We start from the raw sequence: 23,992 nt of genomic DNA, 5'->3' as shown, positions 1-23,992 counted from the left end.
GCACACCGAGAGAGGGGTAAAATGGGGCCGGGGGGATCAGTCTGTTCCCTGACAGTGCCCATTCCTTCCTTGACCAGATTTTGGCGGCCCCCACCACCGCGATGAAGTGAGAGCCGCAGAGGCTCTTGCCGGTGGGAAGTCCCGCCCGGGCGGGGGGCGGGCAGGGGAGGTGCGGGCGGGCCGGCCCGGGCCCCCCCGGGGCTCCCCTCCCTCCCTCCCCGCGTCCCTCCCTCCCTCCCTCCCCCCCCTCCCTCCCTCCCTCCCCGCCATCCCCAGGTGCCGCCGGGGCAGCGCGGCGGCTGCCGGCTCTCGCCGAGGGGGCGTCGGATCGGGCAGGTGGGAGCCGCCGAGCGGGGCCAGGGTCGCGGGGGGCGGCTCGGCCCCCCCGGGGGAAGCGGGCAGCGGTTTGGGGAGGTGCGGGGGCTGGTTGCCATGGCTCCCTGCAAGCTCTGCCGGAGGAGATACTGATGCCAGTCACGGAGGGACCCCTCTTCCTTCTCGTGGGTGTGTAGCGGGGCTGGGTTTGGGATTTGGGGATTTTTTTGCGGTTTTTTTTTTTTTTTTTTTTTTTTTTTTTCCGGGGTGGAGCGATTAATTTGCAGAGCCGGGACGGGGCTGTGGAGGCGCCGCTGCTGCTGCGACCCGGCGGTCCGGCCGCCCCCCGCGAGCTGCCGGCTCTGCCCGCACCGGGCTCAAGGTAACGCCGGGGGGGACGGGGGCTACCGGGACAGGGGGGAGTCGGGACCGGTCCCCCTTCGGGGCTGCCGGGTGGTGCAGGGCGCTGGGACCGCGGGTACCCAGCCGCGGGGCTGCCCCGGCCGCCGCCTCCCCTCGCCCTGCCTTTTTACCAAAAGCTTCTTTAATTATAATGAATTTTTTATTTTTAAATCCCTTTTTCCTCCTCCCCGTGCCGCCCCTGGACCCTGGTCCCGCTCCGCAAGCGTCGGGCTTCGCCCTGCGAAGCAATGAGGAAGCCGAGCCGGGCTCAGCCCCGCGGAGGGGTGCGCAGGTGCCCGCGGCTCGGGGCGCAGCGCCGGGGGGAGCCCGGGGGGGTCCCCGGGGCACAGGTCACGGCCGATTCCCCCATTCCCCCGGGCGGTCCGGGCTCGGGAGCGGGTCCCGGGCGGAGGAGCCGCTGCCCGCGGAAAGTTTGACGAGGGGCGCGGAGCCTCGCGGAGCCCCGGGGCGGGGGGCCGAGGGGTGGCGGGGTGTGGAGGGGCGGGCCGGGGGGGCAAAGGCACGGTGGCGGTGGCCTTGGCTGGGGGCGACGCGCTCAGTCTCCTGTTTTAGGTGGGTTCAAGTTTGCAAACCCGGATGTCGCGCATCTGTGGCAAACACTTGTTTCTTCTTTCCTTCCTAATGATTTTGGAGAGTATTTTATCTCTTTTTATTCCTGCGATACCTAAATAATTGAAAATGACCCCAGTTTTTCGTGGTGTTTTGGGGTTGTTTTTTTTTTTTGTTTGTTTGTTTGTTTGTTTGTTTGTTTTTCTGGGGAAGTGATGTGATTGTGTTGCACTCCAGGAGAGCTGTAAGAATCTTGAAACCTCAGTGCCGGGTGCTGTGTGGTGTTAATTTGTGTTGCACAATCAGAGCATCGATGGTCTCAGCTAGATTTAGGTTTTCTGAATGCAAGGAGATTCTAATAGTGGATCACAATAAATGTGAATAGACTTTTCATCTATCACTTCTATGATTAATGTTAGTTTGCTTCTTATTTTTGGGTAGAAAAAAGGTAAGCTATGATATGTTGGCTAACGTACAGGTATTCAATCATAATTCAACAGATATCAAGCAAGTAAATTCATTATCAGCACTACCTGGGATTAGTTTTTCTTGAAACATCTTTTGGAAAATGTCACCAAAGACTTGACAGGTGGTATTTTTGTTTGAGTGTCAAGGGTTTATTTGATGTGACTGAATTAAATGTGTGTTATGTAGCTCTCCCAGATACCATTCCACAAGCAATAAATAATAAATATTATGAGTGTAGTTACAGGTTTGAGGAAAGGAGATGGGGGAAAAACCTGCGCCTTAAAAAAAAAAAGTGTAATTTTTGCCCATTGGTGAACACACGTGTGACACTGCCTTGTTGGGGCTGTGCACATGATCCTTTGCCCGTTGCTTCCCGTGATCCTCTGCTTGGCTTTTACTGACTTGAAGCATTAGAGTGCACAACTACTGCTGTGTTAACAGTTTTCTGTTGCTTAAAAATAATGACATTTCTTGGTCTTTCAAAAAAACCTCAAAACCCAAACAAACCCAAACCATGAACTACCTCTCCCAATGGGTCATTAAAAAATCAGACAATTGTTGTTAGCCAGTTTCTGTGGCCCGTACTTAGGCCGAGCATCTGCTGTCAGTGGAGTCTGGCTCAGAGAACTACTAGACCAGACTATGTTACATTAAAATAAGATGCAAAAGATAAGATACCAAGGTTTACAGGAGGTAATGGAGTTCATTCGGGAATATTGTGCAATATATGTGAAAGTATCATTAAATATCTTTAGTTAAAAAAACCCCACCTGTTAGCAATCCAAGAGTTGTAGAAGTTTTGCCATGTGCAACACACAGCTTTTAAACCAGTTTGTCTTCTGAACTCCTGCAATTTATTATTGTTTTTTATCAAAATAGGAATAAAATAAATTCTGGATATGAGGCTGAAATGAAAAGACAGCTATATACACTTTGATTACGTTTAACTCACTCTCAGTGTGAGTGAATGGAATTATTATGGACATTTAGTGTGTGTTACTTCAGTAATTAAACTTAATGAATGAAAATATAACAGTCCACTTCTTTATCCCAAGAAACCCAGCAGATAAGCCTTCATTGAAATGAAAGATTACGCTACTCACAGCATGTATGCGTACCTTGAGTGGCTTGGATTGTAGCCATCTTGTTTACCAATAAAAATATAATTTATCACTTAGGTTTGGAAGGAAAAATGAGAAAAAGGTAGCTATACGTTACAGAAAACGGTGCTGCGGACAGTTGCTTCTGTGGTAAGGCAGGATCCCCCCCTTTTCCCAGTGGGAGAGGACAGGGACTACTTTAAACACTACTAATTAGTTCAGTTTATCTTGCATGCGTTACAATGCTGTAGTTAGTTAATTATAGCTTTTCCCATTAGCAGTATGTTAAGAATAATGAATTAACATATCACACAGATCAAAAGAACATCTACAAAGTTTATCTTGGAGGGAAGAAAGTGTTATTGTGTGGCAGGAAGTCCCCGTGGCTTTCCCAAGGCGAAGATTTGTTGGAATTCCTGAGCTGGTGCTTCAGAGCCTGATGAATGACTTGAATTGATCACAAACAAGTGACACTGGAGCTCTTGGTTGCTTAGCAACGCACCAAGATGCCACAATTTCTTTTGGTGTATTTGTCCAGTAAAGTAGAAATTCTGTTTTGTTAAAGATTTTTTTTTTTTTTTTTTCCCCTAGCACAAAGCCCACCTTCTAACAACCTTAGATAACGTATAATTAAAAATCATGCCTCCGTGCAGAGTCTGGGGAGCAGCGTGGGTATGAAAAAAGGAGCAAGAATCTTACTTGTAAACCCCATTCTGGTGGTGATGTGCTCAGTGTTTTAGACCCAGTTCCAATTGTCCTTTCTCGGTTAGACTTCTGTTCAAAAACCAAAATCGTTAGTGGGACAAGTCAGTCTTAATGAAGACACTCATCTGCCAAATACTTTTCGAACAGTTCCCCGCATGCTGTCTTGAGATGTGAGACCCTGCAAGGCCTTGTGGCGTTACCCCACGCTCCGTGATGAGCAAATGAAACGCAACATGGAGCATGTGGTTTGATCATTGCCTGAATTATGGCGGGGCAGCCCGGCCCATCCTATAGCCCATGTGGCTGGAGATCTCTGCTAGGTTGTGCTCGCAGAAGACATGGGTTTCTTAACACATGTCTCTAAGGAGATAACAGATTTAGTGCTCAACGAGCAGAAGGAAGATAAATGTTACTGTGGTTATATATACCCAAAGTACCAGTATTGGCTTTAAGCAGGTTGTGGCATCCTGCGTACGGTTCATATATGCTGAATTATGGTTTTGTGTCAGAGAACTCTTTATTGTTACCCTTGGGACCATGTGTACTGGCATTTTGGTTCTGGAGTGCACCTTGGGAGGGAATCATGTCCTTGTCCCCACGTACTGTGCTTTGGCTTGCGTTCTGGGGAGACCGCACAGACTGGATTAATTTTGGTTGAACCTAGGCCAGAATGTCTCTTTCAGGAGTTTACTTTGTGCACTTCTGCTGCTAACGGGCTTTTCATCCGTGGCCTCCCGACTGGAGCTGAAGTGAAGCCTTTGCAACGTGTGTGCGTGGATTTGGGGTTCTCAGCACCATTTTGCTCTACTTATCTATGCCCTTCTGAGCTCTGCTATGTGCTAATATAGACATATCCTTCTCCTTCTAAAATTGTAACAAGAGAAAGCATACTAGGGCTAGGAGAACTGCAGGCTGTCATGGCATTTATTTTACCTAGATAGTAGCTGGCATTTTGGAAGATTTCTTTCTCCCTCGCGGTGAGAAGAAGGAATCCAGGTATTTCTCTTCTTTCCTAGACACAGAGCTTGGGAATTGCCTGATTTACTGGGGTGTTGGACTGCAAGGGGATGTTGTAGCAGCGCCCATAGTAACTGTTGCCGTATTTGGACCACAGTGAACAAAATCTCGACTCATTATCTGTCAATATTCCTAAACTAGGATTATTATAGTTCAAAATCTGTGCACTTGTAATTGCCTCTGTAGGTTTAGGCAGATTTAGGTAAAGATTTAGGTACGTGTGAGCTTGTTTGATTTTTTTGATGGGGTTGTTTGTTTTTTCTGCTGTTGTTTCTATGTAACAAAGTCAACACCCAAAACTCAAGGTTGTTATATTTGAGGTGCTTTTTTTCCCCAGCTGTTCTCCTTGTGTCTGTTTTATGCATTGATTTCTCTAAGTGCATTTGCATACCCAAATGCTGATTAGCGCTTGCCATTGTAGTGATTGCCTCTGCGCTGTAAAGAGATGAAGGTTCATGGTCGTATTTGGTGTCTCGGGTTTCTCTTGCCAGCATTTCCAGGCATCCCATGTGAAACACACCGTGTGGAGCTGTGACGGCCGTTGTGATGTGTTATTTTCTGAGGTTGCAGCATTCCCTAGCAGATGTTTCCTTCTTCCTTCGTTACACCTGAATGTGTAAAACTCTGCAAAATGCAGATGAAAAACAGTTTATCATTAAAATTAGTGTTTATTGTTACAGCTGAACTAGCGATAGCTGCTTTGAGCATGACTTCCAGGTGCAGATCCTGTGCCATGTAAGAAGGACAAGATTTATGTTGCTTTCTTCATTAGGGCTTTTAAGTCTTCATAATTTCTTTTGCCCCTTGCTACCCTTCTCTCTTCTCCGTTTCTTGGGAAAACAGCCGATTTCTCCTTTCAGGTGTTTTTTGCCTTTTGCTGAGTCAGGAACAAGATGGAATTAAATTCGAGGTGTGGTGGGGATATGACTCGGGCTAGGGAGGGTGAAGGGGGGACTGGGGAGGATGGGGCTGAGCCTGCTTGGCTTCATCCTCTTCTTTGCTCCTGTTCTGCACAGAAGAAATAGAGATGCCTGGACCCAGGCCTGAGCAGCTGGGGGAGAAGGAGCCGACGGTCGAGCCTGGGCAGGGTTGTTTCTGTAACAGTGCAGCTTTCGAGGATAACTTTAACAGATGGTTCCTGGTCTGGCTGTGGCTCTAATAGCCTGTCTGTTGGCTAGGCTGAGCTGCCTCGGGGACAGTCCCACGTGGGGCTCCCGACAGGTAACCTCCAAACAGCTGCTCTCATCATGGCAGAAACGGAGCTTCTCGTAGCGTCCCCATTTCATCCTCCCCACGTTTGCGATCAAGGAGGTGGGGAACGGCAAACCTTGTGTACCTGTGTGGGCTTTGTTTTCCCATGAGCTCTACCAGGGCAGAAGCAAGATGGGCACTGGGGGCCTGGGTCTTCAGCCTGGACCTCACCTATGCTGCTCTGGCCTGCTCGGCGATGCTCCTGCTGCACCCATTGCTGCTTCCTCCTCCTCCTCCTCCTCTTCCTTCTTCTCCTCTCGGGACCGTGGAAGGCAGCACATGGGTTGTGCATTCACAGGTGCTTGTGGCTGCTGGTCTTTGTTTTAGAGGTGGATAATGCTGTGACTTTAAAGGTGGGATGAACCCATGAAGGGGTCTGTAATGGCTGGGGAGTCTCGCTGCCCTCGTGAATAGAAAGTTTAACACTAAACAAGCCAAGCGGTGAAAGCACAGGGCTCCAGTTCCAAAGAAGCATATCTAAGCACTTCAGTGAGGCAAATTCCTCCTACCTTTCAATATAATTTAGTAAGATGACTTTAGTGCCTTTAAAAATCTCATTTCAAGTGTCTCCATTTTTTGGGGGACCCTAGGGATGACCATGAAAGGTTGGCAGTCGCTATTCAGGGCAGCCTCCTGGCTGAAATTAATTGGTGAGGCGGTAATCTCCTAAGAGGAGTTAGGGAAAAATAAATTGCAGAATTCGGGCCCATCCACCTTTCAGTCTGTGTCTCCTTTGGTGACTTTTCGAGTGTGACACAACCAATTCCCCGTCAGCCTTTCCCGCTGTCTGACACCGGCGAGGTGGCTTTGAATGCTGCCTGCTGTGCTTGTGTGGCGCTTGAAAGGCAGAGGAGAGGGCTGCTGTTAAGGGGGTGTATTCCCACAGCTTGAAAGTATATTTGAAAAACGCATCGTTCAGTTATGTTTTGTGTATTACGGCATTAAAACTGATGGAAGCCTGGAACAAGGGCTCAGTAAAAAATGGCTGTGCCATTGCTGTATCGTATCCCCAGTGCTTGAAATAAAATTAGTCTTGATGAAAGATTGCTCTGCTTATAGGAAAAGTAAAATTATTATTCCAGGGCAGATTTTTTTCTGTTAGAAAATACCATAACAATGCTTTCAGCTAACAGTAGTGATTAACTCAATGGTTTTTTATTTTTTTTAGACGTACTCACAGAATATACTCTTTTTTTTTTTTGCGGTTTACTGAAATCAGAGAATTGTTAATAATAAAAGATTGTCTGTAGATTTTGAAGCGTCTGCACATTTCTTCAAGAGTGTTCTCATAGCCCCGCGTGGTCTGTCTGTCACATCACTAAAACCCTTCGCTCCGCGGTACTGGGGCGGTTTGTGTTGGATGATACAGGTGTGTGTGCGTGCCTGCACCCATGCCCGTCTGCCTAATTTGTTGGTTTTACTTCTTCACAGGTAAAATACTCCAAACCAGAATACGCTTGCTGATTTCAGTACATTTATTAACTAAAACTGGGGCTACTGCTCAGCTGTTGTACTGGATAAGATATTGTACTTTATTTTTCACAGGTTATTCTTTCATATTACTCCACCAATGGCTTCTAGTAAAATTTCATTGTAGGGAATAGATTTTAGAGGATTTCTATTTTGACCTGAATTATGAGTCAGAGAAGGTGCCATCTGATCTTTTTCGTCATGAGACAGTTTTGCAGCTGAATAACTTATATTGAGTGCTTACTTTGTATGAGTTCTACTGAAGAATCGATCAAAACCGTAGCTATTTTGGTAATTAAAATCCAAAACCCTTTGAGATAAATATTCCTTTTGTTACATGTGAGCAGAAGAAAATAACACAACTTAACTGCTAGTATCTGGAAGTACTAATGGAGGATTTTATTTTATTATATTTTTAGGAAAGTAATGAACCTGATACACCGTGGTGACTTTCAGGATTAATATTGCACACGAAAACCACTGGTGAAGTCATGGCGCCACTGAAATAGATGGTCAAACTCCCACTGACCTCAGCAGAGTCAGGTTTTTGTCCCAAGAGCAATGAAAATCTAATTTACAACCTAACCGGTTTGAGAAATAGGCATAATGGCTCAGGTCCTTGACTGATACAAATTGCTGTGGTTGAGCTGAGGATGATTGAGTTACGCTGATTTACGCCATCTGGGCTTCTGGAGAATGGTGTCCGACGTCCGCGCGGGCTGGCCGTGTCCATGGGTAAGCGCACTGTGACAGGCTGCACGCTCGGGCTCGCTGCAGACAGGCACGTTAGGAGCTTTATAATTGTGTCTCTTATCAAGTGGCATATTCTTGTCTCGTATTTTGACTGGAAACAAATAACCAGGAAACAGTAATGAATATTGCTGTTTTCTGAGTCATACAAATTACAAATGTCGTGCTGTAAGCTATAGAGCAACGGTGATTAAAGGACTGTCCCAGCTGTACAAAGCTCAGGCATACCTGCTTCATTAAATTTACACTGAAATCCACAGTAATTGCTGAGGGTTTACTACCTGCATGACAAATGCACCTTTCTGTTATTGCCTGTACGAGGTTTGATTTAGGCTTTCACCTTAACCTGGGATTTCTATTATCTCTAATTCTCGCGTTGAACTGCAGCATCCCTCTGCCTGTGTCCGTGCAGTGCTCTAGCGGTGATTTTGCCCACCCCGCTTTTCGGCTAATACATGCCCAGACGGTGCCTGCCTGCTGGGAAACCCTCGGACTCGCCTTTTCAGCTTCGTGTTACGTCCCGGGGAACCGCTGAAAATGGAGAGCTGTTTGAGTTGCATTATAGCACAAAGCTTTATTAAAGGTAAAGGGCAGCAAGTGTGGTGGCACCAGAAAGTAATAACAGCTGGCCTGGTTATGCTGCCCTTACAGAAAAGAAAGTTTTTCCCATTTATTTCCACGAGGGCAGGATCCTGCCTTTCGGAGCATTGTACCTAATTATCCTGCCAGTGCAGCAAATTTTCACTGTCAGCCATTCCTCCTGTCAGACATCCCTGTGCAGTGAAACCTCACGTAATTCCCACTGCGTAACAAGATGAAAATTTAATTTTTTGGTGCATAAAAACATGCCTCAGTGTTTATTAAAAAAAAAAAAAACAAACAAAAAACAAAACAAACAAAAAAAACCAAAACCCAAGCAAACCACCAACAAGCAACAAACATCAGGGGCTATTCACAAATCTTATCACGTATATTGCCAAAAAAAATTGGAATAATCTTTGTATTCAGCAGGTAAGCAGCATTTTCCATACAAACCTCTTCCACTGTCATCCTCCAAAAGGTACACTAAGCATGTCTCTGCACAAACCTCCTTGTACTAGGTGATGGTTAGACCAAACTTTTCATCCTTACATAGGATAGGATATAGGCAGGATGTATTTTGCAGTGTTAATTATATAATGCACTTACTGAAAAGAATAACATATGCAAACTTCTGAAGCTCAGGCAAAGGCAATAAATTTAACCATTTATGTATTTTATAATCCCCCAACCCAAATGTCCCCAGAGAGGGAATGCGCCCTTAAAAATTTTAGGCCTTTAAATTAAGTGAATTTAAATTCATTCATTTGCATACCTTTTTCTTTCCCCCCCTTTGTTCTGCCTGAATGAGAGATTACTTCAGTAATTGAACTGTAACTTCGCTACAGGTAAATAATGTAAGACAGCTTATATTCCAAATGCTTGACTGCGTTAGGGTTGTGCGTTGCTAATCCGGCAATTTGCAGCACACCTTTGAGAGGAGACGGTGTCCAGTTCACTTAGGATCACCCAGTGCTAGGCTGGAGCTTGGAAGTTCAATTAACGCGTGGTGCTAAATGTGCTTCTCGAACAGGGACTCGAAAGGATGCTGTGGGGGGATGAAACAGGCATCCCTGGAAAAAAACTTCCTACTGAGTTAATATCAAAGGCCAAAAGGTGAATTCTCCTAAAAATCAAGTTTTACAGCTAAAACGTAAGACTGAAGTCTCAGAAACAGCTTTTGGGAGCAGGCTGTGGTGATAAACCTTGTGGTCTGTATTGTTCTCAGCGGCTGGATCTGGCATCTCTGTACCTGTGCGACAGATGAACGGGGGGTGGGGTGGGGAGAAGCGGTGGTGGGAGGGATAAAATCTCTATTGGAAAAAGTCTTGTTTAGTATCTTTGGAAAAGATAGGGTGATATATCATACAGGGATGACAAAGTGTTTCTGGCTCCGTTAGCCTATGCGTCTTGGTGTTCTGCAGGAATATTGGAGGAGCCCGTGTACAAAGAGGGAAAGCAGAAGGAGGTAGGGGATGATTGTCTGGAGAGCTTGGCACCAATCCCAGAAAAATAATGGATAAGTTGATAGAGGAGTGAATTAGTATAGAGTTAAAGAATAGAGGGATAATTAAGGCCAGTCACTATGGCTTTCTGAAGAGGGACCCCATTCCTGGTGGGGTTACAGGTTTGATAGATGTGGGTAACTAAGCATTGTGGCAGGGTTTTCCAGGTGTTAGATTTGGTAGCTCATGAAATCTCAGTTAAAAACAAACCCAACAATGTTAGTATGTAGAATTAGTAACAGTCGTCTTTAGTGGATTAAGATTTACCTAACGGAGCTGAACAGGTATTTGTCTGTGGGGACTGCTCGTTGAAAGATGCGTGGGTTTAGCGCAGTTTCACAAGAGTGAGAACGAGTCCTCACGCTGTTTAACATCTCTATCAATAATCTGGACACAAAAATTAAATGTCTGCTCCCAAAGTTGTGGATGAGGCGATATCGTCAGTATGGAAATAATAAGTTACATGGAGCAGACTGACCGGCTGGCAAGATGTTCCCTCTTCTCTTGTCCTCCCAACAGTCTGTGCCTTAACCGATGCACTGGAAGAGGGTAGCCTTGAGAAGAGTTACCATGAAAGTGCACGGAGGGTCACCGCGGACAGAAAAAGGAAGATGACTTCCCAATGGGATGCTGTGGCTGAAGGACTAGTGGGATTTTTATCTGAGTACATGAGAATGCTGGAAAGTTATGGCCATTTTTGGTGTCAACAGCTGCAAAAGAGTTTATAAAACTGAAGAGTCGAGAAAATAACCACAGTATTGATTTGAAGAGTGGAGAAAATTCCCTGCAGTGAGAGATTTAGAGACCTCAATCTGCTTGGCTCATCAAAAAGAGGATTGAGAGGGGACTTGATTACAGGGGCGAGTATTTTCATGGGGAAAGCATATCCAGCTTTTTAATTAAGAAGAGAAAAGAAAAATAAGATCTAATAGTTGGAAGCTGGAGCCAGATGATTTGAAATTAGACATTAAACACAATTTTTTGTCTGTGATTAACCACTGGAATAAACTGTGATGTTCAAATTGAGAGTGGATACCTTGTGTGATATGATCGGCCAAACACAAGGTACTGGATATGATTTACAGGCGTTAGGGAAAAGCACAGCAACCTGTGACGTACAGAAGGCCTTAAAATCTGTGAGCATTGAAAGGGTTATCAAAGAAAGCAGATAAGAAAAAGGAAGCACAAAAAGGAGAAACAGAAGCACCAAAAGGGCAAAGAAAGGAATTTCATCGGGAGAAGGAGCTTCTGTTTCTAAATGTGGGAGCATATGTCTCAGCAAAGTGGGTTTTGGCATTGGAAGCACCTTGACTGTTGGCAGAGCTGGAGTCATCTGTTTCGTAGTCAAAATAGCAATTTTGGATTCTCTGCTTTGTTAATGATGATGAAGAAACCTCCTGTTTGTGGTTTGGGCTTTTGGCACCGTTGGCTCCCTGTTCTGCTGCTGTGGGAGAAGACGGTGCAGCCAGCTATGCTTAGCCGTGCTGGAGCCCAGGGCTATGTCCCACCACGAGAGCCGTGCCATGTTCCCCAGAAGCGAAGGCCATGGCTGGTATCGCTGGGGCTACGGCATGACTTACCTTTTCAGTGGCGAGCTGTCACTGTGGTCTCTTGTGTGCCCTTCACTCTATTGACACCACTGCTATACATACAAGTATTAAAAGAAATAATGAACCCTATATTTATACCATTAAAACTAAATTTTTGGGAAATCCAGCAGGGAAACCTATGTGGTCTTGGTTATTTTTGACGACGACTGCACGTATGTGTTTGTCCTCTTGAAATAGTTTCACTAGATCAGTGACAGTGTCTTTTTTTTTTCAAAGAAGAAACTGTATTTCAGGTGCTCACAGTGCCTAATAACCAGGTAATCGTTAATTTAAGTGTAATATTGTGTTTCTTCCATGGGGAAGTGCAGTGGCTCGGTCAAGATCATGGTCTGGGTGAATTTGCTGCTGTTTTTTTCTGTGGATCTTCAGTTAGAATGGAAGTGAAACAGGCGCTTTAAGGACTGTAAGTCACTTTGCTACCGTGGAAGCTCTTTAGCCAGGACTGAAAATCACTCTTCCAGCAAAATTTTCCAAAGTGCTGTGTTATGTCCACAGTAGAGAATACTACTGTAATTGTTATGTGGAGAGAAATAATTCACATGTTATTTTTTTACAACTTCGTCAAAAAGCTATTGCCCTTGTTTAGCAACATTTCCTGTATTGTTTTAGATTTGCAGAGTGCAGTTATTTCAGGATCTTTTCAATGGAAATTGGCAATGTGTTTCCTTTGGACTATTTAACAGAAACATAAACTCTTTGTGATCAATTAGAGCACCCAATTACCTGCAACTCTGCATGGGTCAATTATTTCTGCCTCGTATGGCCATAAACGTTTTATGTAGCCAGTACAGAATAGCAGTTTTCTGACTTCTGGGCTGGAGTGCGGATGTTCTCAAGAGTGCGCTAGAACCTGGGCTTATTATGGTAATATTCTCCTTGGAACTAGGACGACTGATAAATCGTAATAAACTGTTTTCTTGTGGGGGGAAAAAAAAAATCATGCAAGAATGTCTGCACCACCTGTAATAATTGACTAACTGGACAGTAATTATTCCAAAATGCTGTTGGAAGTATATTGACCTTGATGATCACTTTCTTTATCGGTGGACAGCCGAATAATTGTTTTTGCCTAAGGATTCCCTAGAAGCTGTTCTTGTATCAGAGCAGCACTTCAGCATTTAACTCATGACATTGTGACATCCATTAGGAACGCAGAGAGGTAGGAATTACCCTATTCAATCCGATTAAAGATCCAATTAACTTAGAATCCTATCTCTGCTAGTAACTAATACTAGATGACTCAACACCCTGCGAAAAAAAAAAAAAAAAAAACCAAAACAACAAACCACTAAAACAAGCAACCCCACACCTTCCTCCATCCTCCCCTGAACTCTCATTGTCACAATTCAGAAACAAAATGTTCCTGAAAGATTTTTTTTTTTATTATTTTTTTTTTTTCCCTTCCCCTCCTTCTTACCATGCACTTACTGCTTGGCTTCCATCCTGAAACATGAGATCAATAGCCCTGATAAATTCTTATCCTGGCTGGGGAAAGTATTATTATTAGCAATTTAAACATGTAATAATTCTCCTAATCATTATGCCCCTTTTTATCAATAACGTTTTTGTGTCAGAGAGTTCACAAAGTTAATTATTGTGATTTTTCTCCCATTTTAAATTTGCTGTCTCTTAATTCCAATGCAATCATTAAAGTGACTATTTGACCTTGTTTCACCTGTTTTCCTAAATACTTGTGTCTGTCATGTTCCTTCCTTGAAACACTTCATCTGCACATGAAATACTGGTAATTCTTTTCATTCTTTTCTTAAAGGGACCTTTAATATTTTGCTTATTTTTGACCTGTTTAGTCCTTTCTATAATTTTTGAATGCCCTTTGAATGCAGTTATGCTTAGTGTCAAAGGTAAGAATATATTAGCCACACATCGAAATTGCTAATCTTGCATCATACTTATTTTTAGTCCTTTCTAATGTGTTCTGTACAGAACCTCCCATCTCAGTTGCTTCTTGACCACCTTGGCCTGCTGAGCAGATGCTTTCTATTGACGTGATTTTTCTCTTTTTTTGCCGAAAGAAAACAAGCCAATAGAAACACTGCTCTCTTTCAGCCTTCCGAAGGCCAGGGGCTATTTGGGGAGTTTAACTTCAGTTAAATAAAATGAAACAAATCTATTATGAGCCTCTGAGAAAGTCTGATGTTTTAGATCATAGGCTGTTTCTAAATATAGGGATCGGAAATTAATGTCTGCCTGGGTAGATTATTCTGTAACTGTCTCCTGCAAGGTTTTTCACAGTTTCCTTTGAACTGAGTGTCCTGGCCATTTTTTAAGAGATGGTAGTATGAGCGGATGAAGTGTTAAGATGATACGCTATAAGATACATATGTATACACACACCACACACAAGGAGTTAAATTGCTTACTATATATGTATGTTTTTGCATGAAATTATTTAACCATCATGGCAGTTTATGGAAAAAGAAGATCACTTGGGATATATATATATATAGAGAGAGCATATATATTTTATTTTATTTTTTCCTAAACCATTTTGTGCAATAGCTTTTGCCTTGGGCTTTTGAATCTGATATTGCTTTATCTTCCCTGAAAATAATTTGAGTACCAGCAAGATCTGATGTGACTGAAAGGGAAACAAACAAAAGTGAAGCGGCTCAATATGGAGCATATCAAATATTTAGATTTATTCTGGAGACATGAATTTTGAAACTTGAAACACAACCTATAATGTGTGTGTTTGCATGAGTATACACATACGAGTGCACATATACCCTCTATTTATAAATACATGTGAGTATAATTGAGATTTTGTCTTGTGCAGGCACATGAGAAGTGCTGGAAAGCTTGTATACTAATCTTTAGTGGTTCCTAATATTTAACAGTTGGGTTGTACCACAGCTATGGAGAGATTCCTTCCATTTTGGGGTGTTGCTTTTACCTGGGGGCTCCTCTCTGTAGAAGAACATCTTCCTGTGTTTGGCTGCAGACACTCACTGTGGCAGATGTTATGACTCAGAGCAGACATGAGGATTCAGATTTTTTTTTTCTTTCTTTTTTTTATTTTTTTTTTTTTCTTCATAAGTGACTTGCCCCCAGGCATGTTTTGACAGGGAGGATATCATTTCAAATTAAATGTGAATGTGGAGGCTTTCCAAAGCTACAAATTGCAGAGATTTCTCAGTGTGACTCAAAGTAAAAAAAGCGTTGTGCATGCCGATGACTTGCTTTGGTGGGAGGGTGCTGCTGTGGTGGAGCTCTGGCCCCAAAATCCATAGTTTATTGCCTTGTTACAGATTTGGACACAAGAGGCAGTGTCTATGAGTAAGCTTCTTTGACCTCGTTCCTTTAATAACCTTTTTCCTCCATAAAGTTCATAAAAGCCAACAGGGCAGAGCTGGTTTTTCCCTGCTGCCTTCAGGTAGGCTGGGATGGTGACTAGTGGTTGAAAATCTCATTTCCCCTACTTGTTTTAAATGCTCAGGTGAATCTCTAGCATCAGTGAGCAGAAGATATTTTTAAGAGGACAAAGAATGTGGTCTGAAAGCAGGCAATCCGGAGGATGCTTCCTGCCAAAGACTGCTGGAGGGCCATGAGGGCTTTTTGTCTGCACCAAGGTGATTGCTTTTCCCCTTTTAAATGGGGAGAGGTGAAATGAGGGGAGGAATTCCTTCGTAATTGTTCTGGGTTTTTTGGTGTGTTTTGTTGTTTGGTTTTTTTTTAAATGATTTCAGGAAAATTAATGGAGCAAACATCTATAATTCTAAATATCATCCCATGAGCCATTGGTGCCTGTGATCTGTGTGTCTTCTGAAGTAAGAGACCTTAATACTCCAGAACTCCAACATTTTGAAGTTTTTCCTGCGTTTACGAGCAGAACTTTTTCTTCCTAATGAAACAAAGCAAAGAGAAACCCCCCTATTTCTTGCCTAAATCTCCAGATTTGTGGCACAGCCACAACAAAGGTCAGATTTCCATTGTTTGAAGCTGGTACTCTTTGAGTATGTTCTGGCTTTCTGAGGATATTATGTCTTCTCAGAGTTTTTCTTTCATTCTTCCTACCTTTATTCTCTTTTTCACCTTTTGTTCCAGCTTTTTGACCCATGTTTCATCTCTTTCTCTGCTTCTCCCTCTTTGGTTTTGCTCATTCCCCAACTGCTGGGTCTTGGGGCAGGTGTGCTTGGGCACAAGATGTTTCTGCAGCCTCCAGGACTATCCCGACCGTGGCGTTTCAGTGTTAACGTGGTGTCAGTAAAAGGAATTACTCTGATCAAGGACGCTTTCATCCATGTGTGACTTCAGCTGGGATCTCTTAATTTACACAGAAATCGGTGGAACTGTGGAAATCTGTATGCATGGATCTGTATGGATCTCTCCCTCTTCCTTGGCTGCGTCAGCTCCAAGGTCCGTAGCATCTTACAGTCCCTTTAGGGAGATGTGGACATGAGCTTCTCTTGTGTCACCGTGTTCTCTACGTTTTTCCTTCTGTGCTGAGAATACAGCGTAGGAAAGGAGCGAGAATGAGCTCTGATAGCTTTAACCCGTAATAAGCCTGATGTCCTCAGGGAGAACGGAGATTAAAGAGCCAAAATTCTCTAGGAGATTGTCACTTGGCTAATGATGATAGTAGCCTATGGCAGTCAGGGATGATATGGCTGATACTTAGCAGGGGTTGTGAACCAATTAGTCTGCTCAACAAAATACTTGGTCCATTGGGTGCAAATGTTAAGAATATTTATAGGGCTGGCTATGGAGTCGGCTAATCAAAACTGGAGAAAGCTACTTAAGAGGCTGTCCCAGGCTCTACAGAGGCCCTGAGATTACACAGCTGACAGATAAACAAATGTTTGCCCATGTAAATACTAGGACTTAAACATTGTATTTGAACTCTTTTTCAGTTTCCTAGCATTGTGAAATCAATTAGGGGTGCTTAAAACATGCTACAGTCCGCTTCCCTGTGGAGAGCTGACTTCAGTGGTGGCCGTCCATGGGTGATCTCCTGCAGGTTGGCTTCCTCCAACTTTGCTTTTGGTGTGTCTCAGATGGTCCAGGGAGGAGCTCACTTCCATGACGGCAGAGGATGTCACATAAACTGTCCCAGGTAAAAGGGCAGCAGCACAATAATAATTCCACAAACACTAGCATGTTGTTTCGCATTCGTTAACTCCTTAAGTTCTGAGTATTTGCATTCACTCTCTAACCCATTCATTCTTTGGCCTACTAACTTGCTGAAGTATGAATCTATTGCAAATCAACATTGGTATCACAGCCTGGTCCATTATATTAGTAATGTCCAGTCCGTTATACTAGTGATGTAGAGAGTTGGTAGTTACATGAGATCTAATCGTATATTGGAGAAGAATTGCAGTAATTCATCTAAATGTACAGGGTGGCTTAAAGGTTCATAAGGGTTTCTTTTTTGGCTTATGTATTTATTTGCACTTCATGTTAAGTGCAATTAATAAAATAACTTTTCAGGTTTTTTGCCCCTGTAATCTAAGGCATCGCTTAGAACCACTTCTGTTACACAGATAATACACTGAGAAAAATCCACAGGCTTCACTGGAAAAGCTTTTCGAAACCTGAGAATATTGATTCCTCCGATTTGAGACTTAAATGTGCTTATGCGTGTCTTTACAGAGAATCTGCAAATAGAAGAGCAGCTTCTGTCTCTGCTACTAAGCTTCTGATCAAAAACATTCTGCCTTGCTGGTTTACAGCTGTTATTTTACAACAAGCAGTCAGTTTGAAATACAGCCATTTTGAATTTGGTGCTGAAGGTGGTTTTCTCCAGCACTTATTTGAAAAATCACATGTTAAACTGGGGCATTTATTGTATTTGGCAAGTTCTAAACTAGGTCTTTACTTATAGAAGAAATAAAATATTAATAAAAGCCAGGTTGCAGATTGTTCTGGTAAGCACTATGTGATTTTATTTTTTTTTATTATTATCATTATTATTATGGTTTTTTACACCCCCCTGTGTAAAAGCTTTCTTTATGCTGCTGCTGTTCTGGCTGTAAGTGGTTTTAAGTGCAGTGGGTTTTAATATACAGATGTTATTTCTGATGGATCTTATATATTGAAAATGGCATAATGTCTTTTTTGATCCTGAAAAGCATAATGTTTATTGGTACTGATAACTGTTAATAGCTTTTTTTGGTTTGGTGGTGTTCTGTTTTTTGTTTTTTGATTGTTTTTTTTTTCTTTGTTCATATGTGTATTGGAGATGCAACATACTGGCAGTTAAATGGGGTAAAAATGGTCTTTTCAAGAGGAAGATCCAAGTCCGTGGAGACTCTCCAGGGATCTCATTAAAGCGCTCTTTTCTTAATATAGTGTACTGCAATAACAGCTATCAGAATCCCCACAGTGTGGTTTCCTGATAGTTTAGTTTACACAGAATTAATTGTCTAATTTTGCAAGCAACCAGTGCGGTGCACATTGATTTTTGGTTATTTATTTATATGATGTGTTGCTCTCGTGGATTCTGCTTCATATTGTAAGGTAGTTTTTACAATCCATCTTTACTTAAACCATTTTGCCGTAGCACATATTACGTAGGAATCATGATTTATTTTTATTTATTTTATTTTATCATTCTTCTTTTTGTCCTTCCGTATAGAAGAATTCCTGTTCATTTAGGCAATTCTTGCATAAAGTGTTTTTAAACAACACAAATGAAAGGATGGATCAGAAAAGCCAATTCAGATTTTATAAGGCTTCCGCGGTTTAGATGCTCCAGAGACCAGTCCTGAATGAGGAGCGTGGGTTTCCCTTGTCCTCGGAGGTCAGCTTGCTGGTTTGTCTGGTACAGGAATAGCAGAGAGAAGATGAACCTCGCACAGAACAAAGGACCAGCAACTTGCAGTCAGGTGATACAGAAGCATAGAAAAATATATTTGAATAAAATTTCATAGGCTGTGTTGAGAATTTGGCTTGAACAGGATTTTAAATGTATTTGGAGGCTTCCTTTTAAAAGCCAAGTTATTTTCAAATAATTCGCATGCAAAAAGAAGAGTTTTGTCTTAGGATGTTGTTTAGCCGCATGAGAAAGATGGAGTTGTGCAGGATATTCTTCAGCTCGGTTTGGGGCAGGACAGCTGCTGAAACACCTGCTGGCCTCGACCAACTGCTAAATATCACCTTCCAGCTTGGCTGGTCATTGCTGCCGCCCTCGGGAGACAACTCTCCTTCCCTACCTGCTCAGGCTCCTGCAGGTGGGGAAAAGATGATGGGTTCCGGCTGATTCCGTGCTCCTGGACCCGGCTGTGTTCCTGCAGCCTGATGATGGTTTTTAACCCCAGTAACGGCTTTGCTCTGCGAAGACCATCACTAAATGCAAACATCTCTGCTGAAACTATGGCTATTCACTTGCGAGCAATATGTTGGCTGGAGGAATTGGTGACTACTCCTCAGCTACTGTAAGCTGGAGGAGTTATACGAGTAGCTGAAAGAGTTTTCTGCACAGAGTCTGGAAGCAATACAGGAGGCAGGGAGTGAGTATAGGCTGGATATCAGCTGGAAGAAACATGGGAACCCAGAGACAGCCAGAAGAGATGTAGCCTGAGGAGACTGTGCAGAAATAAGAGAATAGTCACGTCCCAAATGTCTGTGTTTGTGGATGCTTGGGTACCCGCTGTCTGGGTGTGGTGATGGGCTATTGAAACATTTCCTGTCTCTATAGGATGAAGAGCTGGGTGGAGGAGGGAGGGAGGGCTGAGGAGTGGTGAGGAAGAGGAGCAGGTCCCCATCATTCCAGCTGGGAGTTCAGGCAAAAGGTGTCCTCCAGCTGGGAGTGAAAGGATGCGAAAGTGAAACGCTTTGATTAATGCCAGTGAGCTCACTAGCTCAGCGACAGGGCAAGTGAGAATAGATTATTCGGAGGGGGGAAGAAAAAACCCCAAACCAGCAAAACTATCATCAAAGTATGTTGTAATTCCGAAGGTATGTGCTTGTGAACACTTGGATTTTTATCTTTCATTTTTCATTTACTTGAAATGTTCTCCAAATGAAAACCATGACTTTTCCTGTAAGGAGTGAGCATTTTGGACAATGCTGCCATCCTTCTTGCCAGCATGTCTAGGAGGCGGAAACAGGAAGGAAATCGGTGAAAGGTGAGATTCCTTTGCGTTCTCATTCATTGCCTTTTTAGCTCTTGCCTCTATTAAAGAAGCTAAGGTGCAGTGACTTTGTAATGCCATAGCTATTCCAAACTGCCTTTGTAGACAGGGATTGTATCTCCCTGGTAGACACTAGATATGAAAAAACCAGCCTACAGGCTGCAGTATGGATCCAGCCCACCAAGCAAATGAGAGGTCTCCATCACGCTGGCGAAGGACAGCTGTTCCCAGGGATTAGAGACCACTTTGAGTGCGCTGAGCTTGACCAGACGTACGACTGTTCTCTGTTGGGAGGTACGTGAAATGTGAATGTGCCACCACCCTGTCTGGTCCCGTGACAGGGGTTTGACGGCGTGCAGAGCCTTTGAGTACTGCGTCCCATCCCGTCCCTGTTGGTAATATGCATGTTGTTCTCATGTCAGTTGTTATCCAAAGTGTTGACATCATATACTAAATAACACTTAAGCAGGTCTCTTTCCATTAAAAGATGAATTCCCGGCACAATTGAAGTCAATAGGGCTTTTGTCACTGACTTCAATAGGTCTCAGCTTCCACCTCATGACTCCATGGGAAGAAGAATAAATTGCTGCTGAAAATGCAACTGTCTCTGACATCCAGTGGGAAAGGATAATTAGCAGTCAGTCACGGAGCTGCCATCGTGGTTGTCTGATGAATAATAGAACTGAGGACAAGTGATATGTTGCCTTCCAAGAGGGTAAAGTGATTTTTAGCAGATTAGCATGAGTGTAGGCAGCCAAGAAATATGGTATGAAAACCAGGAGTGAGATAAGTTCTAGATGGTAGACATCAACGTTTCTGTCTGGCTGGCCTCCGACATATACCACGTAGTTTTGTGTAAACACTAAAACAGGAAGATGTTGGGGATCAAGAAGAGAGTCTTGTGTTACCAGGCCTTTTTTCTTTTTTTTTTTTTTTTTTTTTTTTTTTTTTCCCCCTTGAACTGGGATTAATGTTCTTAAAAGAGCCCAAGAGAGATTTCAATGAAATCTCTTCTCCCTTTTTGCTTCTCATCAAAAATACCTCTGGAACTGGTTAGAGCATGGTTGGACCTCTCTTGTGAGGATGATGGTACAAGGGTGAAGGACCATGTTTTATGGATTTTTGCAGTTGAGGATGCTTGAGGAAACCCTGATTTCTAACAGAGAGACCAGCTGGTGCGGTGGGCTTCTGGGATGAAGCACAAAGGTGGGTGCTGGATTCGTAGGTCTATACCCTTTGAGGAAAGCGCACAACAATTAAAGCAGAAGAAAACAAGCCCAATGTAGTTTTAATCATTAATTTCAGTTTGTAGTTGGTCTTAATGCTGCATGCGGCTTTGTGAAAGCATAAAGACGGCACTGTGGTGCCGTGGCTTTTAACTAGGCCTGTTTATGTATTGTGATTGGCGAAGCTATTGACTTCATATTCTTTCATGTTCTTTATGTTCCCTTCTGTTTTGATGTTATCGTGCAGTCATCTTAGCTACCTATTAAACAAGAGACTACTTCAATATAAAATGATCAAAGGGGTGAGGGAACACAGGGCCATAAAGAATATACGGAGAGCTCCAGGAGAATGATAAGTTGAATTTAAAGGCTTTTTTCAAGCTGCTTAATTCCTGCTTAGATTCCTGGTGCCACCAATAGGCAACAGTCCCTTTCTTTAAATCTTTTACTAAGGATTGACTGGCAGAATCAGTGTTTTACACGGGGTTTAGAGAGTAAAAGGCCGCCCTGAAGGTCAAGCCCTGGGAGATTTCCTCTAAGAGCTCATTGATTCTACTAGATTTTTTGACTTGAAAAAAGACCACTCCTTCCTAGATCTGCGGCTTGGATACAAGTGCCTTAGTATGTGCCAGCACAGAAGGCAGGAGCAAAAGTGTAAGTGCAGGGAAAAAAAAAATTGAGAAAGATGCTGTGGGGCAGACAGACAATGATTTCAGTCTCTCACTTGTACAATTCAAACTGGTGACATTATTAGCTACTGGTCCATGAAAAAAGAAGGTATTATTTTATCGGTTTCAGAAATGGATTATATTAACAGTGAAATTGGGCAGAATAAAGATTTATGGTCACATCCTCAGCTTGAGTAAACAGGCAGGGGACCTCTGCTTGTAACGGGGATGGAAGGGCTCGCCGCAGCTGGGGAGCTGGGCTGTAAACACTGTGGGTCTGGTTTTCTTCACATGTAGAAATGAATGCGGGGTGGCTGGGAATGCATATGCACGGAACTGTCTTTATTTTGCACAAAAATTAAGATGAGCATGTTTTGCCTCTCTAACCTCATTATAGTATTGGCTTTGTAAGTTGCCCAGTGCTGTGGTAGTGATTAGCAAAATGAATCTGAAAGCCTACCCCATAAGCAAACTCTGTATTTGCGCTATTACCTACTCCTGTGATATTTCAATCTGATTCATTAGAAAAATTAGCATTTTTATGGACTAATTAGGGAAAATGTTGCTTGTACTCTTTCTGATATCCAGAGCTTTTCACAGCTTAGTAAAGCCAAACAGAACTGAACTATGATTCCACCCTCCCAATACCCCCCCCCCCCCAAAAAAAAAAGAAGAAAAAACAAAAGGATTACTCAAATTAACTCAAAATATTGGGGAGATTTGAACTTAAAAAAACAAACAAACAAAAAAAGAATTAAGAGAAGATTAGATCACTATACTATTGGCAGTTTGTACCCTTTTTTTGAATTCAAAATTGCAGATCTCTTTCAGCTATTTTGGTTCTTCAGGCATAAAAATATTTTAAAAGCTGTCAGTCAGTCACCATATTTTTTGTGATGGTTGCAAAATGAACAGTAATGAGAATGAATAGTAATGAGTGCATTATTCAGTAACTATAAATACCAATTGATTTTTCATTGTAAGTTTATGTATTTCAGCCGACGTACACTTTAGTTTTTCCTCTTCTTTTGTAAAACCAACCTCAGGTTTTATTAGACCATAGCTGTTCATTCAAACATGTCTTAGTTTTTCTTACGTTACGCTAATGAACCACTTGCTTTTGAAGTTTAATTCTAAATATGCATGTGTGTCACTTGCTCCTGCTTATGTTCTCCATTTGCCAGGAGGGTAAAAATGGGTGTCTGACTAAACATCTGAGGTCGTCTTTTTGCAAGGGAAGTATTCTTTCTTCTTAGAGGATGGAATACCATTATTTTAATCAATGCAGGCATCTCCTGCGTGGATCGTTATGTTTTGATAATGATCTTCATTTACAGAGACACAGAGCAATGAACCCCTCATTTTGGGCTTCTGTGGAGAAGGCAAAAATCTCCATCTTGCACAGAGGGTAGAAGTTCAATTAGGCATTTTGGTGTCATGGGAGGTTGATCGTGCTTTAATTGGCTCCAGCTGACTGGCTTTTAGGCCATGATATTCTTCACCTGCAGTTGGATGCTTCTCAAATATGTATGGAATTTTTTATTGCATTTGAAAACATTGCACAAAGTCAGAATAATTATTTCCAAATGATACTTTAAAAGTGAATGCCCTATGATAAATACAAGTGATGAACAAACCATTAAAATTGTAGAATAATTTAAGTTGGAAGGGACCTTTGGAGGTTCAACCTCCTGCTGAAAGTAGGACTGACTTTGACATTAGATCAGGTTGCTCAGGGCTTTGTCCGGTTGAAAACGGTAATTAGGCATCTTTTCTCCAGGCTAGACAAACAGAGTTCCCCCAGCCTCTCCTCATAAGTTATGTGCTGCAGCTCCCTCATCATCTTGGTCTTCTCTGCTGAATTTTTGCCAGTTTGTCAGTGTCTTTTTTGTAACAGGGAAACCAGAACTGGACACTCTGTTCCAGATGCAGTCTCACAAGTGCTGAATAGAGAGTGATAATTGCTTTCCTTGACCTGCTGTCTGTGCTCCTACAAATGCAGCCCAGCGTGTGGTTGGTGTTCATCACTGTCGCTGCCGACTCCTGTTTGACCCCCAGGCTGTCTTCCCCAGCGCTGTTTTCTGCACCGTGGGTTTCCGTTTGCAGAGCTTCATGTCTGCTTTGCCTGAATGTTGTAAGCCTTCTGTTGGCCCACTTCTCCAGCCTGTTGAGGCACCGCTGAATGGCGGTCCCACTCTCCAGCATGTCAGCTGCTCCCCAGCTCTGGTGTCATCTGGAAACTTGCTGCGAGTGTATTCCC

At 43.0% G+C, this 23,992-nt stretch overlaps 1 protein-coding gene across 9 annotated transcripts in view; it reads left to right on the top strand.

Moving 5' to 3' along the window:
* The first annotated feature begins 271 nt into the window (after nt 1-271).
* Nucleotides 272-23,992, top strand: part of CHL1 (cell adhesion molecule L1 like) — a 143,228-nt gene continuing 119,507 nt past the window's right edge. For 4 of the 9 annotated variants that reach the window (XM_063347671.1, XM_063347672.1, XM_063347661.1 and 1 more), the window contains exon 1: nt 562-697. The gene's annotated coding sequence lies outside the window, so the exon portion shown is untranslated. Of the gene's footprint in view, nt 337-416; nt 505-561; nt 698-23,992 lie in introns of those variants that run through there. The other 5 variants (XM_063347662.1, XM_063347670.1, XM_063347665.1 and 2 more) reach the window with 5 other exon arrangements.

This window comes from Chroicocephalus ridibundus, chromosome 10 (assembly GCF_963924245.1).
Source record: "Chroicocephalus ridibundus chromosome 10, bChrRid1.1, whole genome shotgun sequence".
Lineage (NCBI taxonomy): Eukaryota > Metazoa > Chordata > Aves > Charadriiformes > Laridae > Chroicocephalus > Chroicocephalus ridibundus.
This window is presented reverse-complemented; position numbering and strand designations above follow the sequence as displayed.